Source organism: Rhincodon typus, chromosome 2 (assembly GCF_021869965.1).
Source record: "Rhincodon typus isolate 14 chromosome 2, sRhiTyp1.1, whole genome shotgun sequence".
Lineage (NCBI taxonomy): Eukaryota > Metazoa > Chordata > Chondrichthyes > Orectolobiformes > Rhincodontidae > Rhincodon > Rhincodon typus.
The window spans coordinates 3417979-3437556 of NC_063333.1; the positions used below are offsets into that span (position 1 = coordinate 3417979).

General features: G+C 43.6%; 1 protein-coding gene across 1 annotated transcript in view; it reads right to left on the reverse strand.

The window, feature by feature from the left end:
- Positions 1-706, reverse strand: part of adck5 (aarF domain containing kinase 5) — a 75916-nt gene extending 75210 nt beyond the window's left edge. Inside the window, exon 1 of the mRNA XM_020512545.2 lies at positions 89-706. The gene's annotated coding sequence lies outside the window, so the exon portion shown is untranslated. The remainder of the gene's footprint in view (positions 1-88) is intronic.
- Between the last annotated feature and the right edge of the window lie 18872 nt (positions 707-19578).

Here is a 19578-nt window from a genome sequence, read left to right on the forward strand (position 1 = left end):
CTTTCCTGCTCCACTGATGATGCCTGGCCTGCTGTGCTCCTCCAGCTCCACACCGTGTTATCACGTGATACCGACATGTTTCCCCCACCTGCTTTCTGGGTAATGTAGTTCCTCCGTCGTCGAGTGCTCCAAATTCTGGAACAGAACTTGCTGGAAAAGCTCAGCAGGTCCAGCAGCATCTGTATGAAGAAAAACAAAACCGGTGTTAACCTTTCGGGTCCGCTGACACTTCCTCGGAACTTCCGCCCCAAATTCTGCACGTTCCAGGTTTTCTGAAGAAGAGTCCCGACCGGAAACGTCAGCTTTCCTGCTCCCCGGCCTGCTGTGCTCCTCCAGCTCCACACCTTGTTATCTCTGTACGTACCTAGCAGCCATTCGACTACACAAAGAATGAGCACAAACATCTGGAAATAGTATAAGAAAGTTTGAGTGACGTGCCCAATTCTCGGACCTTAAGTGGAGGGAGATGACAATTTGAGGCACCAGGAATGGGTACAAGTGTAGGTGTTGGGGAGGGAGAATGGGCGGAGATGTAGGTATTATTAAAGTTTAGGGTCGCTGCTGAAAGGCGCTGCGATGGTGCCGAAGGGATCGGAGAGGAGCTGTCAGACTGGTCAAGAACCGTAGATAGTAGGAACTGCAGATGCTGGAGAACCTGAGATAACAAGGTGTAGAGCTGGATGAACGGAGCAGGAAGGCTGACGTTTCGGCCCTAGACCCTTCATCAGAAATGGGGGAGGGGGCAGGGAGTTCTGAAATAAATAGGGAGAGAGGGGAGGCGGATAGAAGATGGAAAGAGGAGGCGATAGGTGGAGAGGAGACAGACAGGTCAAAGAGACGGGGTTGGAGCCAATAAAGGTGTGTAGGTGGGGAGCTAGGGAGGAGATAGGTCAGTCCAAGGAGGACGGACAGATCAAGGGAGCGGGATGAGGTTGGTCGGTAGGAGATGGGGGTGCGGCTTGAGGTGGGAGGAGGGGATAGGTGGGAGGAAGAACAGGTTAGGGAGGCAGGGACAGCTGGACTGGTTTTGGGATGCGGTAGGGGGAGGGGAGATTTTGAAGCTTGTGAAATCCATATTGATATCATTCGGCTGCAGGGTTCCCAAGCGGAATATGAGTTGCTGTTCCTGCAACCTTCAGGTGGCATCGTTGTGGCACTGCAGGAGGCCCAGGATGGACATGTCATCTGAGGAATGGGAGGGGGAGTTGAAATGGTTCGTGACTGGGAGGTGCAGTTGTTTATTGCGAACCGAGCGTAGGTGTTCTGCAAAGCGGTCCCCAAGTCTCCGCTTGGTTTCCCCGATGTAGAGGAGGCCACAGCGGGTACAGCGGATGCAGTATACCACATTGGCAGATGTGCAAGTGAACATCTGCTTGATGTGGAAAGTCTTCTTGGGGCCTGGGTTGGGGGTGAGGGAGGAGGTGTGGGGGCAGGTGTAGCACTTCCTGCGGTTGCAGGGAAAAGTGCCGGGTGTGGTGGGGCTGGAGTGGAGGGTGGAGCGGACAAGGGAGTCATGGAGAGAGTGGTCCCTCCGGAAAGCAGATAAGGGTGGGGAGGGAAAAATGTCTTTGGTGGTGGGGTCGGATTGCAGATGGCAGAAGTGTCGGAGGATGATGTGTTGGATCCGGAGGTTGGTGGGGTGGTACGTGAGGATGAGGGGGATTCTTTTTTCGTTGTTATTGCGGGGACGGGTTGTGAGGGATGAGTTGCGGGAAATGCGGGAGACACGGTGGAGGGCGTTCTCGACCACTGAGGGGGGGGATGTTGCGGTCCTTGAAAAATGAGGACATCTGAGATATACGGGAGTGGAATGCCTCATCCTGGGAGCAGATGCGGCGGAGGCGAAGGAATTGGGAATTGGGGATGGCATTTTTGCAGGAAGGTGGGTGGGAGGTGGTGTATTCTATGTTTCGGTCCTTTCATGTCTTTTCACCACGTGTGCTCGTCTCTCCTCCCATCATGGCATAGGATATGTCCCGCTCTCCGTTCTGTGTTCACACCGTGACCATTGGGATGGGTCGTTAGGGGAAAAGCTTTAACCTCTGTCCCATCTTCAAGCTCGTGCTTGCCGGTCCTCCAATCAGATTGCCGCTTTTTCCCGCTTTCGCTGACCGGAACAGGTTGCGGCCGTTGGATTTGAGTCTCCGCCCCTCCCGGCCTCGTGCTGGTAGACCGAGCGGGAAAGAGGCCATTTGGTCCTGCAGCTCATCAAGCATCCCAATCTTCTTCTAATCCCACCCTCCAAGCTGCACGCCATCTTGACTTGGAACTATAACATCTTACCCTCACTGTTCCTGGGTCAAAATTCTGCAACTGCCTCCCTCATATCACCAACTGTGGACATTGCTAAACCCCAAAGAAAGTAAGTTGTTCAAGGAAGCATCTCATAACTATCTTCTAGGGCAAGTAAGGATGGGCAATAAATGCTGGCATAGTCAGTGAAACTTGCATCCCTTAAATGAATAAATCCCAGCGCTAGTCATTCAGATGTTGGTTTCAATACATTTTGGCATGGTGGCTCACTGCTGCCTCACAGTGCCAGGGACCAAGGTTCGATTCCACCCTCAGGTGACTGTCTGAGTAGAGTTTGCACATTCTCCTTGTGTCTTCGTGGGTTTTCTCCGGTTTCCTCCCACTGTCCAAAGATGTGCAGTTTAGGTGGATTGGCCATGTTAAATTGCCAGTACTGTCCAGGGATGTGCAGGCTGTTTGGATTAGCCATGAGAATTGCAGGGTTACACGGATAGGGTAGGGGAACGGTGTGGGAGGGATGTTCTTCAGAGGGTCAGTGTGGACTCAATGGGCTGAGTGGCCTGCTTCCACACAGTAGGGTGTCTATGATAAATTTTTTGAGGGTTCCCGCCTTGACCACCATTTCAGGCAGTCAGTTCCATGTATCAGCAACCTGCTGGGTAAAACAAAATCCTCAAAACTCCTCTTAACCTCCATAACTTAAAACTGCCAAACAAAAAACAGAAATTGCTAGAGAAACCTAGCAGGTCTGCCAGGATCTGTGGAGAGAAAGCAGAGTCAATGAGTCCAGTGACCCTTTTTCACAGCTGGTGAACTATGACCCCTGGTTGTTGGCAACCAGATATCCTAAATTAATCTAGTCCCATTTGCCAGCATTTGGCCCATATTCCTCTAAAACCTTGCTATTCACGTATCAATCCAGATGGCTTTTGAATGTTGTAATTGTACTAGCCTCCACCATCTCCTCTGGAAGCTCATTGCATATGTGCACCACCCTCTGTGTAAAAAAGTTGCCCCTTAGGGCCCTTATAAATCTGTCCCCTCTCACCTTAAACCAATGCCCTCTAGTTTCTCTATGCTGGGAAAAAGACCTTGACTGTCCACCCTATCCATGCCCCTGATATTTTTATAAACCTCTATAAGGTCACCCCTCAGTCCCTGACAGTCCGGAAAATTGCCCCAGCCTATTTTGGGGCAGCACGGTGGCTCAGTGATTAGCACTACTGCCTCACAGCACCAGAGGCCCAGGTACAATTCAACCCTTGCGTGACTGTCTGTGTGGTGTTTGCACATCTCCATGTGTCTGCATGGGTTTCCTCCTACAGTCCAAAGATGTGCAGGCTAGTTGGATTGGCCATTCTAAATTGTCAATAACATCCATGGATGTGCAGGCTATGTGGATTAGCCATGGAAAGTGCAGGGTTAGGGTACAGGGGGGCAAGTTGGTTCTTGGTGGGATGCTCTTCGGAGGGTTAATGTGGACTTGATGGGCCAAGTGGCCTGCTTCCACACTCTGTGATTCTATTCAGCCTCTCCCTATAACTCAAACCCTTCAAGCCTGGCAACATCATTGCAAATCTTTTCTGAACCCTTTCAAGTTTAACAGCATCTTTCCTATACCAAAGAAACCAGAATTGAATGCAGGATTCCAAAAGTAGCCTAACCAATGTCAGGCTCTGACTGTTGGGTTTGAGCGCCCTCTGTCCTGCCTGCTGTTCACTGATTTTCGCATAACTCGCAGTACTGTATCCTGGTCCTCCATTGTGCTATTTTAAGTTAGATAGTCAAGCATCAGGAAAGTGAGGACACTGAGGAAGTTTTCAGTAGGAAAGAAATCCAGCATTGCTCCAGAACTCCACCCTACCCTGAATTAAAGGAACAAAAGTAAAACAAAGAAAGTGAAGAATTATCAGAAGTAGAGTGAAGGGACAGGGGAGAGGGTGTTGGTGATTATGCGATGGTGGTACTGGCAAGTGGCCTTTCTCAGATCAAGTACAATGACAAATTGCAGTGAATGGTCAAATTCAGGAATCATTGATACATAGTGACTAAATCCAGAGAACTCTTACACTAAGAGACCGAATGCAATTCTTACTGTGTGATGATACAATGGCTTTAAGGGTATTTTGTCCTGGTTTTTGTTATGGAAAGGGGTAGAGACAGAGGTGCCAAGTGGTCTGCTCCAAGCTTGTGAGGCCTTGGGTTGTTTTTAAAGTTGGAACAATAGAAGCAGCATGAATTGGCCGAGTTAGGCTCCCAAAGAACCAGGGTGTCAGTTTAGCTTTCAGTAATTGCTGGGGTCTTGAAGCTGTTATTCCTCTCTTTGTTAAAGCTAAAAGTTGGAATTCTGTCTGCTGCCAGAATTGCATGTGAGACAATTTATTTTTATGAATTTGCCTTTGCCAAGGGTATGTTTATGGAATGTTACTATATTGGAGCAGGTGATGTTTTGTAGTTAAATAATCTATCGTTCTGTTAAGTTTTCCAATAGAGTTAAGTTATTCCAATTCTATTTTTGTTTGTATTTTAACTATAGGGTAATGTTACAGTGAGGAGGACGAACCTCTCTGATAGTTAAAACTGAAATACCCAGAGAGGCTTGCCTCACCTCATAATCTGTTAAAAGAAATGGGAAAAATAGCCTGGCTTTCACCTCCTAATCTGTTATAAAGGAGAGGTTAAATGAAAGAAATCCCTGATAATCACTTTATGAATAACAGGTAACAATTTATTTATTGAACTCTAACAATGAACAAATTAACAGACCTACTAACAAACCAAACAATTCCCCCATAGCTACTAACTATTCCTAAACAGGGCAAAATTCTAATGGCATGCTGTTCCAATAAATACAAAGGCCCACTTATATAAGCCAAAGTAATAAGAAAAATAAATTAAAACTCTCAAAACTACAGTCCGGATGAACCTTCCGGAATGTTCCATACTTTTCCGCTGTTCTTCAGTCAGGAATTCTTTCTTCGTCAAATCCTTGTGTCAGGAATATTAGCTCAGAGTACCATAGTACCTTCTAGATGGTGCTCAATCCGAGAGCTTAAAGATTTCTAAGACAGCCAGTGTTTTACTCTTCTGATGGCAGTTTGCTCTCACCACGATTTTCAAAAAAAAACCCCTCTTCTTGTATACCTTTGATGACCTGTCAATTTTCTTATAATAGGATTGGTCCTAGGTTGTCAACACCATCAGTTTTAAATTTAATTGGGTTTTGGTATCTATGGCGTGGTTTAAATTCATTGGCTGATATTCAAGCTGGTCGCCTTAACATTGCCTAGATTGCCAACCACACAGCCAGTTGATATATATGTTTTAATTTCAGAACTGGCTGTGCATCTGCAGCTGCTTGCAGACTTTTTTTTCTCTCCAAGCTTAGAAAAGCACATCACCTCTTAAAGGGACCATGCACCCTTCCCCCATATCATTTTTACAAACAAATTCTAACATCCTGCCTTCTAATTCACAAGTTGTCTACCCAACTTTGCAACATTAAGAATAAAGTGTGTTTTGCTAAAAGCTGAGTAGTGTATCCAATCAAATTATGTCTGGAACACAATACCTTACACTTGCCTTTAAATAAGAGAAATTTAGGGTCTAGGCTGTCTCATTGGTATATTTGAAGAGGGTTTGGTCTGGTCCATAACAACTGATGTCAAGGGGCTGTATCCAGTGATCACTGACAGCAAGAGACAAAGTACAGTGATCACCAATAGGATTGGACCTAATCTAGGGATCACTGAAATTGGAAAGACCAATTTCAAAATCATTGATATGAGGGATTAAATTCAGAGATCATTGATGCCTTAGATCAAGATGACCAATTTTCCTGACTGATTGCTATTCAGGACAAAAGCAATTCACCTGATAGTTTGTTAATACGGACAATAACTACCAATTGGCAGAGAAAATGAAGGATAACTAATCTACTACTGTGCAACTTAAACTATACTCCTTTAAAACCTGAAAGAGACACATACACATTTATGATTAAAACAGACAAAAGACAGACAGTTTGACGCAAATATTATGGGCAGAAGAATATAGACAGGGAGAATAAAATTTTGAAGATTGAAAGTCTAGATCACAAATTGGGTTGAATTATCACTCTAGTTCCTTTTTGTCTTTAGCAATGATAGCAGGCTGTTAGTTATAAACCAATGGTTATTCTTCACTTTGATAGTTGATCTATAAGTTGATAGGTGGACCTAGGCCCCTCCTTGTATTAGAATTCTTCCTCATAAGTTTCTTGGTTTTTCTTTTAACTCATATCAAGTGAAAAGGATATTTTCTGTTTCCATCTTTGGAGGTCTGTGGCTGTTCAGCGTTTACAAATCTGCAACAAAATGCAGCTCAGTCAAACTGAGGGCTGTCTTCAGGGAGTTTTTCCTTAATTCAAAAACTTCAACTGCTGCTCTGACCTGAAAGGTATCAATTTCACTGTTCCAATAGCAGATTATCTTGCAGAGCTAAAAATGTCTATCACTTGCATTTTCCAACTTACAAAACTCATAAAACTGTAAGATATAGGACCAGAATTAAGTCATTCAGCCCACCATGTCTGCTGCACCATTTCATCATGACTCATATTTCTCAACCTCATCTCCTGTTTTATCCCATTACCCTTGATCCCATCACTAATCAAAAACTTAGCTATCCCTGACACAAATATACTCAATGACTTAGCTTCCCCAGGCTTCTGCAACAATGAGTTCCACAGATTAAATATGCTCTGGCTTAAGAAATTCTTCCTCATCTCAGTTCTAAAAGGTCGTCCATTCACACTGAGGCTGTGCCCTCGGGTCCTAGTCCTTCCCTTTGAGCTTCAGATTTCCAAAGCCTGTCCCTGTTTAGAAAACAATCTAAATCTGTATTCTTCCTAACAAATTGCATAGCCTCAGATTTTCCCACATTGTGTTCCATCTGCCATTTCTTTGCCCACTCTCCTAGCCTGCCCAAATCCTTCTGCACCCTCCCTACTTCCTCGACATTATTCGTCCCTCTACCTATCTCTTGTTATCTGTAAATTTAGCAACAATGCCCTCAGTTCCTTTGTCAAGATCGTTACTGTGTAATGTGAATAATTGTGGATCTCCACTAGTCACTGGCTGCCATCCTGAAAAAGACACCTTTATCCCCAGTCTCTGCCTTCTGCCAATTAGCCATTCCTCTATCCATGCCAGTACCTTACTCCTAACACAATGGGCTCTTATTTAGCTTATCGTAGTTTTATTTAGCAGCCACTTGTGCGACACTTCTTTTTATTCATTCACGGAATGAGGGCGTTGCTGGTTAGGCAGCATTTATTGCCCAGAGGGCAGTTAAGAGTCAACCACATTGCTGTGGGCAAGAAGTCAAATGTAGGCCAGACCAGGTAAGGATGGCAGTTTCCTTCCCTAAAGGACATTAGTGAACCAGGCGGGTTTTTCTGACAATCGACAATGGATTCCTCGTCATCATTAGATTCTTAATTCCAGATATTTATTGAATTCAAATTCCACTACCTGCCATGGTGTGATTCGTACCTGGTTCCTCAGATTATCTGGGTTTCTGGATTAACAGTCCAGTGATAATACCACTAGGCCATCGCCTCCCCTTGTCAAAGGCCTTCTGGAAATCCAAAAAAAAATCAGATCCCCTGGCGCTCCTTTGTCTAACTTGCTTACACCTCATCAAAGAATCCAACAGGTTTGACATGCATGACCTCACTTTAATGATGCCATGCTAACTCAGATCTATTTTACTGTGTACTTCCAAGTACTCCATAATCACATCCTTAAAAATGGACTCTAAAATCTTACCAAGGACTGAGGTCAAGCCTATACCGTCTCGTCTTCTGCCTCACTCTTTTCTTAAACAGGCATAATGTATTAGCCATTTTCTAGTCCTCTGCGACCTTCCTGACTCCAATGATTCCTGAAAGATCATCACCAATGCCTCTACAGTTTCCTCAGCTATATCCTTCAGAACTCGTGTGTTATTTATCCACCTTCAGACATTACCTTGCAGCTTTCCCAGCACTTTCTCCTTCGTGATGCCACTTCACTTATCACTGCCCCTTGAAATTCTGGTATGCTGCTAGTGTCTTCCACATGAAAACTGATGCAAAGTACCTATTCAATTCCTCTGCCATTTCTTTGTTCCCTATTGCTACTTCTCCAGCCTCATTTTTCAGTGGTCAATATCCACTCTTGCTTCTTTCTTACCTTTTAGTTTTGTTTATATTACTAGCTAGCTCACCTAATATTTCATCTTCTCCACCCTTATTGCTATTTTTTAAGTTAACCTCTGCTGGTTTTTAAAAGTTTCTCAATCCTCTGGCTTCCCATTAATCTTCCCCACACTCTATGTTTTTTCTTTCACTTCTAGATATTTTTCTAATAAACCTGCTCAAAGATGATTGCTTCATCCTCCGTTTAGTATGTTTCTTCTTCCTTGTGATGAATTTCTGTTGTAACTCCCAAGTTTTCCCCAGAAATTCCTGCCATTGCTACTCCACTGTCTTAAGATGGTGCCTGAGATCGGCAACATTATACACACATTTAATGGTATTTGTAACAAATACATGTAACAAATATATGTGACAACAAATACATAAATCAATCAATCAATCCCTGCTAGACTCCCCTTCCAATCAACTCCGATCAGCTCCTCCTTCATGTCTTTGTAGTTACCATTACTCAATTGTAATACCATTACATCTGATTCAAGCTTCTCCCTCAAACTGCAGGGTGAATTCTATCATATTATGGTCACCGCTCCCTAGGGATTCTATCATCATAAGTTCTTAAAAGAACAAAAAGAGAAGTACAGCACAGGAACAGGTCCTTTGGCCCTCCAAACCTGTGCCAATCACCATGCACTGACTAAACTAAAAAACAAACCTTCTGCCCTTATTCAGTCCTTGTCCTTGTCCCTGTATTCCTCCCCCTTTTCATGTAACCATCCAGATGCCTCTTAAATGCTGCCAACGTGTCTGCTTCCACCACCTCCTCTGGCAGTGCATTCCAGGCTCCTACCACTCTCTGCAAGAAAAACTTGTTTCGCACATTTCCCTTCAACTTTTGCCCGCCCACCTTGAACCTATGTCCCCTTCTAATTGAAACTTCAATCCTGGGAAAAAGCCTCTGATAATCCACCCTGTCTATGCCTCTCATAATTTTGTAGACCCCTATCCGGTCTCCTCTCAGCCACCGTCTTTCCAGTGAAAACAATCCTAGCCTTTCTAACCTTTCCTCATAGCCAATGCCCTTGGACAATATCCTGGTGAATCGTCTCTGCACTCTGTCCAAAGCTTCCACGTCCTTTGGTAGTCTGGCAACCAAAACTGTACACAATACTCCAAATACAGTCCAATAAGGGCTTATGTAGCTGCAACATGTTTTGCTAACACTTGTACTCCATCCCCCGGCCAATGAAGGCAAGCATGCCATATGCCTTCTTAATCACTTTGGCCACCTGTGTTGCCACTTTTAGGGAGCTTCTTAATCAAGTATGCCTCATTACACATCACCAAATCTAGAATTGCATGTTCCCTCTTGGACTCTAGCACAAGCTGTTCCAAAAAAAATCCACAAATTTCTTTTCTTGCGATCTGCTACCAAACTGATTTTCCCAGTCCATCTGCATAATGAAGTCTCCATGATTATTGTAATAGTACCTTTCTGTCCTGGTATCTCAGCTACATAGCACAAAAACAGAAGTTGCTGGAAAAGCTCAGCAGGTCTGTTAGCATCTGTAAAGAAAAAAATCAGAGTTAACGTTTCGGGTCCGGTGACCCTTTCTCAGAACTAGTTGGAGTTCTGAGGAAGAGTCACCGGACCCAAAACGTTAATTCTGATTTTTTCTTCACAGATGCTGCCAGGCCTGCTGAGCTTTTGTAGCAACTTCTGTTTTTGTTCCTGATTTACAGCATTTGCAGTTCTTTCGGTTTTTTCAACTAGATAGCAGTCTGACTTCTATTCAGTTTATAGTCCAAAAAAGCCTAGTTAGGTAAGTGGACCACAGAGCTCTGTGAAGTTTCAATCTCTAACTTGGAGTTAGATATATTCAAGGAGAGTCCTGGGCACCAGGGGAATTGCCTATGGGAAGTTGAAACTTCCTGAGACATTCCTGCCTGGGTCTGTGCATCAGAACTTCCACAAGGTACTGACTTGCATCTTCATTCGCGCATTTGGTCTCATTCCATCTGGAGACGGGAAAGTTTAACCCATGATATTGTAACTTTAACAGACACGTGCCTTAAAAGTGGATGGGCTGGTATTAAATGGTCTTAGATACAAGGTATTCAGGAAAAATGGGATAGGAAGAAAACGGGGAAGGTTAGCATTATTGATTTAAGGAGACTGCTGGTGTTGTAGAGAAAGGGAAAGAGAGAGAGGATGTCCTAGAAGATGCAAGGATGGGATATATTTGGCTAGGACTAAGGAACAATAAAAGGTGCAGTGACACTCTTCATTATAATTTATAGGCTTCCAAGTAGTGGTAAAGACGTAGTTTTATAAATTTGCAAGAAATTACAAAGTGGAACAGTTATAGAGTGGGAAACTTCAATTATCCAAATATAGACCAGGAGATTAGTAGCCTAAAGGACACACAAGAGCAAGAGTTCCTAGAGTGTGTTCAAGAACATTTTCTAATGCAGTATGTTTCTAGATCAATGAGAAATGAGGCAATGCTAGAACTTGTTCTTTTTTTCTTGCTCTCTTTCTACCCAAAAGTGTTATCACCCGCAACTGGGTGACCTTCCACCAACAAAATAACTGTGACTGTGTTTTTGTAAACTCCTAATCACTGTGCACCCAATTAAATATTTACATGCAAATCCCTTTAAGGGCAATGCAAGCCATCAAAAGTGAAGGGGTAGGGAGAGAGGGAAAGGACTAAATCCAAATGCAGTTGGAGGTGGTGATAAAGCACTGTATCCCCTGGAGTGCCCACCTCTCTCTAAAAATATTGAGAACATTGATGGACACTACATGCTCCTTTTCCAGTGACACCAGGACACAAATGTAACTGCTAAACAGGGGCAAATATGACCCCCTCCACAGTCCACTGCCTGGACATGTTTATAGGCAGTCTGGTCAGTCCCAGGAGCAGAGCCATGAGGAGTTTTTCCCATCTGCCACACCCCTTAACATAGAAATGCAACCAAAATGACAATAAAAGATGTGTCTAAAAACTCAAAAAGGGGTGAAAACACCCACAATCAATATAAACATGGTCCAGACTTAACAGCACCACAAAATAAACGGTTGGACTGGGACTCCATGAACTGTCACAATCTGTGGTTTTAAGTGACTGATGCATGCAATATCCTCCACCCCAGATTACAGCCTGTTCTTGGAGATGCATTATGCGAAGTAATCAAGTATGAACAGGAGAACATTAATCATAAGACTTAGGTTGATCCTGAAAAAGGACAACATTCAGTCCTGAATAAGAATCTTTTACTGGGGAAATGTCAGCTTCAGTAGCATAAGACCAGATCTGAGGCAGATAGATTTGAATCACAGGTTGGCAGGAAAAATTGTATTCTAGAAGTAGTGAGTGAGAGTAAAAATTAGGAAGGCACTGGATAATAATTTTCCAGTCTTCCTTAGACTCTGGGCTCGTGCCACAGGACTAAGAATTGCAGATAAGACATACTTGTTCAAAAAGGGATGTGAAAATAACCCAACAACTAGAGTTTGGTCATTTTTCTGCTGTAATATAGAAACTTCAAGGAAAAGTAATACTGTGGGATAAAAATAATTGTTACTTATTAAGTAAAGCTAATTAAGGAAAGCCAGTAGGGATTTTTATATCAATTTATTTTCAAATAACTCGTGGAATTTTTGAAGAGGTAGCAGTGAGGGTTGATCAGAAAATGTTGATGTGGTTTAAATGGATTTCCAAAAGGCATTTGATCCAGAACTAAGAAATGGCAGAGGAACTGAATAGATACTTTGCATCAGTTTTCACAGCAGAAGACACTACTACCGTACCAGAACTTCAAGAGAGTCAGCGGGTAGAGTGAGTGTCATGGCCATCACAAAGGAGAAGGTGCTGGGGATGCTAAAAGTCTGAAGGTGGATAAATCACCTGGACCGGATAGACTACACCCCAGAGCTCTGAAGGAGATAGCTGAGGAGATTGTGGAGGCATTGATGGTGATCTTTCAGGGATCACTGGAGTCAGGAAAGGTCCCAGAGGACTAGAAAATGGCTAATATAACACCCCTATATAAGAAGGGAGGGATGCATAAGACAGGAAATTATAGGCTGGTTAGCCTGACTTCAATGTTGAGACTACAACTGGATACATTAATGATCTGGACAAAGGAACTGGGGGCATTGTTGCTAAGTTTGAAGATGACACAAAGATGGTTGGAGAGACAAGTCACGTTGAAGAGGTGGGGAGGCTGCATGAGGACTTGTATAGACTGGGAGAGTGAGCAAAGATGTGGTAGCTGGAACACAATGTGGGGAGGTGAGAGGTTATGCACTTTGGTTGGAAGAATCGTGGTGCAGACTGTTTACTAAATGGGGAAAGGCTTCAGAAATCTGAAACACAAGGGACTTAAGGGTCCTAGTTCAGGATTCTCTTAAGGCAAACATGCAGGTTCATTTGGAATTAGGAAGGCAAATGCAATGTCAGCATTCATTTCAAGTGGACTAGAATACAACAGTATGGATTTACTGCTGAAACTGTATAAGGCTCTGATTAGACCACATCTGGAAGGTTGTGAGCAGTTTGGGTATCAATGAAGGATGTGCTGGCCTTGGAGGAAGTCCATACGAGTTTGCAGGAATAAAGGGCTTATCATTTGAGGAGCAGTTAAGGTCTGTACTCAATGGAGTTTAGAAGGATGAGGGAAGCTCTCATTGAAACTTAGAGAACACTGAGGAACCTGGATAAAGTGGAGGTGTAGAAAATGTTTCCACAAGTAGGAAAGACTAGGACCTGCATTTACAGCCTTATAGTGAAGGGTCAACTCTTTGGAACTGAGTTGAGGAGGAATTTCTCCAGCCAGAGGGTGGTAAATCTGTGAAACTCATTGCCACAGAAGGCTGTGGGGGCAACATTTTTGAGTGTATTTAAGACAGAGATAGGTACATTCCTGATTAGTAAAGGGATCAAAGATTACAGGGAGAAGGCATGATAATGAGGTTGAGAAACATATCAGCCATGATCAAATGGCAGAGCAGACCTGATGTGTCAAATGGTCTAATTCTGCTCCTATATCTCGTGGTCTAACGTTACGGCTCGTGTGCCCAAATGATGATGTAAGAAGTTAGACCCCAGTCTTTTTTCTTGATGTTTCTTTCCAGGGTGCATACATATTAGCAGAAAGGATGTGTTTGCAGCCTTAAAACGCATCAAGGTGGATAAATCCCCTGGGCTTGGTCGTGTCCGTTCTCAGATGTTGTGGGAGGCTAGGGAAGAAATTGCAGAGGCCCTTGCAGATATTTTTGCTTCATCTTTAGCCACTAGTGAAGTTCCGGAAGACTGGAAGGTGGCTAAGGTTGTTCCATTGTTTAAGAAAGTTAGCAAAGACAAGCCAGGGAACTACAGGCCAGTGAGCCTGACATCATGGTAGGCAAGTAATTGGAGAGGATACTAAAGGATAGGATCAACTAACATTTGGGAAGATGATGGCCTAGTGGTATTATCGCTGGACTGTTAATCCAGAGACACAGATAATGTTCTGTGGACCTGAGTTTGAATTCCGCCAAGGCAGATGGTGGAATTTGAAATCAATAAAAAAAACTGATTAAGAGTCTAATGCTGACCATGAATCCATCACTTTTTGTCAGAAAAAACCCATCTGGTTCTCTAATGTCCTTTACAGAAGGAAACTGCCATCCTTATCTGATTTGGCCTATATGTCACTCCAGACTCACAGTAATGTGGTTGACTCTTAACTGCCCCTGGGATGGGCAATAAATGCTGCCTTGCCAGCAACGCCCTCATCCCGTGAATGAATAAACAAAAAAAAATTTGGATAGTCAAGGTCTGATTAGTGATAGCATGGATTTTTGCGTGAGAAGTCATGTCTGACAAATCTTTTAGAGTTTTTCGAAGAGGTAACTAAGAGGATGGATGAGGGTAGGGCAGTGGATGTTGTCTATAAGGACTTTAGCAAGGCCTTTAACAAGGTCCTGCATGGCAGACTAGTCATGAAGGTTAGGTTGCATGGGATCCAGGGAGAGCTAGCTAATTGGATTCAAAATTGGTTCAATGGCAGGAAGCAGAGGGTGATAGTTTAAGATTGTTTCTCAGACTGGAGGCCTGCGACTAGTGGTGTGCCACAGGGGTCAGTGCTGGGACCTTTGTTATTTGCTATTTACATAAATGATCTGGATGTGAAAATACAAGGCATGATTAGTGAATTTGCAAATGATACAAAATTAGGAGGTATTATTGATAGTGAGGAAGGTTATCAAAAATTACAGAGGGATCTTGATTAGACGGAGAAGTGGGATAAGGATTGGCAAATGCAATTAAATACAGATAAGTGTGAGGTGTTGTACCACAGAAATTTAAACCAAGGATCGGACTTATACAGTAAATGGTAAGGTCCTGAGGAGTGTTGTGGAACAGAGGGACCTAGGTGTACAAGTACATAGTTCATTGAAAGTGGCATCACAGGTGGACAGGGTGGTGAAGAAGGTATTTAGCGTTCTGGCCTTCATCAATTGAGGCATCGAGTATAGGAGTTGGGGCATTATGTTGCAGTTGTGTAAGTCAAGGTGAGGCTGCACTTGGATTACTGTGTACAGTTTTGGCCACCCTGTTGTAGGAAAGACATAGTTAAACTGGAAAATGTGCCAAGAAGATTTACAAGGATGTTGCCAGAACGAGTAGACCTGAGTTATAAGGAGAGGTTGGCCAGGATAGGACTTTATTCCTTGGAATATAGGAGAATGAGGGGTGATCTTATTGAGGTGTATAAAATCATGAGGGGCATTGATAGGATGAATGCATATAGTCTTTTTCCCAGGAATGAGGATTGAAAGCTAGAGGACATAGGTTTAAGATGAGAGGGGATAGATTTAAGAAGGTCCTGAGGGGCAACTTCTTCATGCAGAGAGTGGTGTGTATATGGAATAGGCTGTCAGAGTAAGTGGTTGAGGCAGATACAATAGCAACATTTAAAAAACATCTGGATGATAAGGGTTTAAAGGGATATGGACCAAATGCGGGCACTTGGAACTAGCTGAGAGGCACCGTGGTCAGCATGGACCAGTTTGGGCCAAAGGGCCTGTTTCCATGCTGTATTACTGTATTACTTTATGACTCTATGACGCAACATTGCGTATTATTATGATGGCTTCATTTTTTTGGTGGACTTGAATTTAAGGGATCGTGAGGTCCTGTATTGTTTTTGCCTGAAATGTCAATGAAAAACACATTGGAACTTTTTTTTCAACAAGACACTCCTTGAAAACTGCAAGGTTTCAGATAATTGCCAGTCCTGTGTGCTTGACTTTATGGAAAACGCTTGACTGTATTCATGACTGAGTTTTATGGCTGTTCTGTTTGAGCACTGCTTTTCAGTTTGATTTGATTTGATTTATTGTTATCACATGTGCCTGAGTACACTGAAAGGTTTTCATTTTGCGAGCAGTACTGGCAGATCATAGCATACAAGGACATACAGATCATAGGGTGTTTAGACAGAGTGAGACATACAGGGTTACGGCTAAACAGGAGGTGCACAAAAGCAAGACCAACATTTAGATTTGAAATTAGAGAGGTCCATTCAGCAGCCTAATAACAGCAGGGAAGAAGCTGTTCTTGAAGCTGTTGGTACATGTGTTCGTGCTTCTGTGTCTTCTGTCTGACGGAACAGGTTGAAAGAGAGTATTATTGAGGTGGGAGGGGTCTTTGATGATGTTGGCAGCCTTTCTGTGGTAATGAGAAGTGTAGATGGAGTCGATGGATAGGAGGTTGGCTTTCGTAATGGTCTGAACTGCATACACAATTTTCTGTAGTTTCTTCCAGTCCTGGGGTAGAGCAGTTGCCGTACAAGCCATTATGCACCCAGATAGAATGCTTTCTATGGTGGATCTGCAGAAGTTGTGAGGATCCTTATGGGCATGCTGAATTTCCTGAGGTTCCTGAGGAAGAAGAAGTGTTGTTGTGCCTTCTTGACTATCACATCTACATGGGAGGCCAAGACAAATGGTTGGTTATTGTCACTCCTAGGAGCTTGAAACTCTCGATCGTCTCCACCTCAGCTCTGTTAATGTAATTAGGGGTGTATCCTCCATCTTTCTTCCTGAAGTCAACGATGAGTTCTTTTGTTTGGCTGACATTGAGAGAGAGGTTATTATCATTGAACCACAACACCAAGCACTCTAACTCCTTCCTGTATTCTGACTCATCATTGTTTAATGTACGGTCTACAATGGTCATATCGTCTGCGAACTTAAAGATGGTGTTCGCACGAAATTTGGCTACACTATTGTGAGTGTACAGAGAGTACAGTAGAGGGCTGAGTACACATCCTAGTAGGGTGCCAGTGTTGAGGATTATCATGGAGGAGGTGCTGTTGTGTATCTTCACTGATTGCAGTCTATGGGTCAGGAAGCTGAGGATCCAGTTGCAGAGGGTGGAGACGAGACCTAGGTCTTGAAGTTTTGAGATTACTTTGGTTAGGATTATAGTGTTGAAGGCGGAGCCATAGTCAATAAATGTGAGCCTGACATAGGTATCCTTATTGAGGTTGTAGACTTGCTCGCCAAGCCGGTGTGTTTGATTGCAGACTTTTCGTCACCCTGCTAGGTAACGTCATCAGCGCACCTCCGGTGCTGTCCAGCTTGTCATTTATATGCTTCAGTTTTCTGGGGTGGTTGGCATTACTTCTGGGATAACAAGGTGTAGAGCTGGATGAACACAGCAGGTCAAGCAGCATCAGAGGAGCAGGAAGGCTGATGTTTCGGGCCTAGACCCTTCTTCAGAAATGGGGGAGGGGAAGGAGGTTCTGAAATAAATAGGAAGAGAGGGGGAGGCGGATAGAAGATGGATAGAGGAGAAGATAGGTGGAGAGGAGACAGACAGGTCAAAGAGGCGGGGATGGAGCCAGTAAAGGTGAGTGTACGTGGGCAGTTAGGGAGGAGATAGGTCAGTCCAGGGAGGACAGACAGACAGGTCAAGGGGGTGGGATGAAGTTAGTAGGTAGGAGATGGGGGTGGGGCTTGAGGTGGGAGGAGGGGATAGGTGGGAGGAAGGACGAGTTAGGGAGGCGGGCTCAGTGGTTTGTATATCGGGTCCAGTTCAGTGCCTCACTACCCACTTTACCTTCAACGACCATATATTCAAACAAATCAACAGAACACCAATGGGATCCCTCATATCAGGACTGATTGCAGAAGTGGTAATGCAAAGGTTAGAATGAACAGTGCTCCCCACTATATAACCCAAACTCTGGGTCTGCAATGAAGCCAAACAGAGACATGCCAGGAAATTCCTTGATGCCTGTCAGAGCAGGAGACACCACGTCACTGGCATTCTGCTCAAACTGAGCATAAAAAGCATTGAGCACATCAGGGAGTGTTTTTGTCTGCTATTTGGAAGTTGTTTGGATTTTCTATTGGCATGTTTGCCAAAAAACAGGCTGCTCTGCTCTCTAACTTCTGGAGCATCTTTGTTGTGAAACCTGATTGTCCTCTTGAAGAACAACCAGAAGACTCCTTGATATTGTTTCCTCAGACAACAGCCTATGTTGGTTACACCCGTCTGCACATGCCAGAATGTCAGACTGATACCCATCAGAATATCTTTTATCCTTTTTGGTTTTGAGGTTGAAGACTTAATGATCAAAAGTGTTTCTTTCCTAAAATGAATCCCCGCAGAAAGAAATCTGTTTTCTCCCTTTTCCTATTTGTGTGTGTCTGTTTCTGTATGTGTTTTGGGTTATTTAGAGGAGTGAACATTTATAACTCCATATTGTAAACTAACCAGTTTTGAATCTTCATCAAAGAAATATCTTTGATCATAAATTAATAATTCTGTGTTTGTTAAAGAAACCTCATGTACCTCAAACATGTGTGTAACCATGAGAAAGAGATAGACATTTGAATTTCATGACTCTGCTAACAACCCACTACCTGGATCACCTTCACAAGGCCCAGGAGCAGGCTAATCATGGGCGAACTGGACGGAGTCGATAGGGAAAAATTGTTGCCATGAATGGAAGGGTAGAGAACCAGAGGTCACTGATTTAAAGTAATTGGCAAAAGAAGCTGTGGTGATTGGAACCAGGTGGATCTTGTTGGCAGACAATGAGATCCTTGATTGGGATTATTAACCTGGGCCAATTAGGAAGCCCTGGCTGACCAATATAAACAGGAGACTTCGAATCTCATCAGTTCGGAGGACTGACTACAAGCTGGCTAGCCACAGCCAGTGTACTATGCACAAGTAAATAAAGGGTGACTTGGTGATGGGATACTAGCCTCTATGCCATTATTTCAGAAGGAACCTTGGTTGGGATCTTAAATCCGTCTGTCCGTCCTCCCTGGACTGACCTATCTCCTCCCTAACTGCCCACCTACACTCACCTTTACTGGCTCCATCCCTGCCTCTTTGACCTGTCTGTCTCCTCTCCACCTATCTTCTCCTCTATCCATCTTCTATCCGCCTCTCCCTATTTATTTCAGAACCCCCTTCCCCTCCCCCTTTTCTGAAGAAGGGTCTAGGCCTGAAACATCAGCCTTCCTGCTCCTCTGATACTGCCTTGGTAGAGTGGTGAAGGTAGTTTCAATTGAAGCATTCAAGATTGAATATTATCTGAAAGGGAAGAATGTCCAGGTATTAAGCACATCAAAACCAACTGGTGTTGTTGGATACAGATGTTTTCCTTGCTCATAGGTTTACTCTTGGATGCTGCCTTACACAGTTCTGCCTCCTAACCACTACACCACTGTCCTAACCATGTACAGTTGCAAAATTGTCCATGAAAATAGGTAGGTTTATAACAAGCAATAAGGTTACACAATTTCTTATGCTCATCTTTACAATGCCTCTTAAATTTATCACTACATCCTCCAATGGTAATACTGCAATTCCAACACAGGATCAAGAGTGCAGTTCAAACCTGACAGGTCTACATAGGGTGTCCTTATTTTAAATATAGAAGTGCAATATAATAGAATTATTATAAACATACTTTTCATGCAATACCTTGCAGCCTTATGCACTGAAAAATACCTACTCTGGTAATTAAGTGGAGGAAACAAATAATTAATTGTACAGAGACAACAAGGTGCAGGGCTGGATGAACACAGCAGGCCAAGCAGCATCATAGGAGCAGAGAGGCTGATGTTT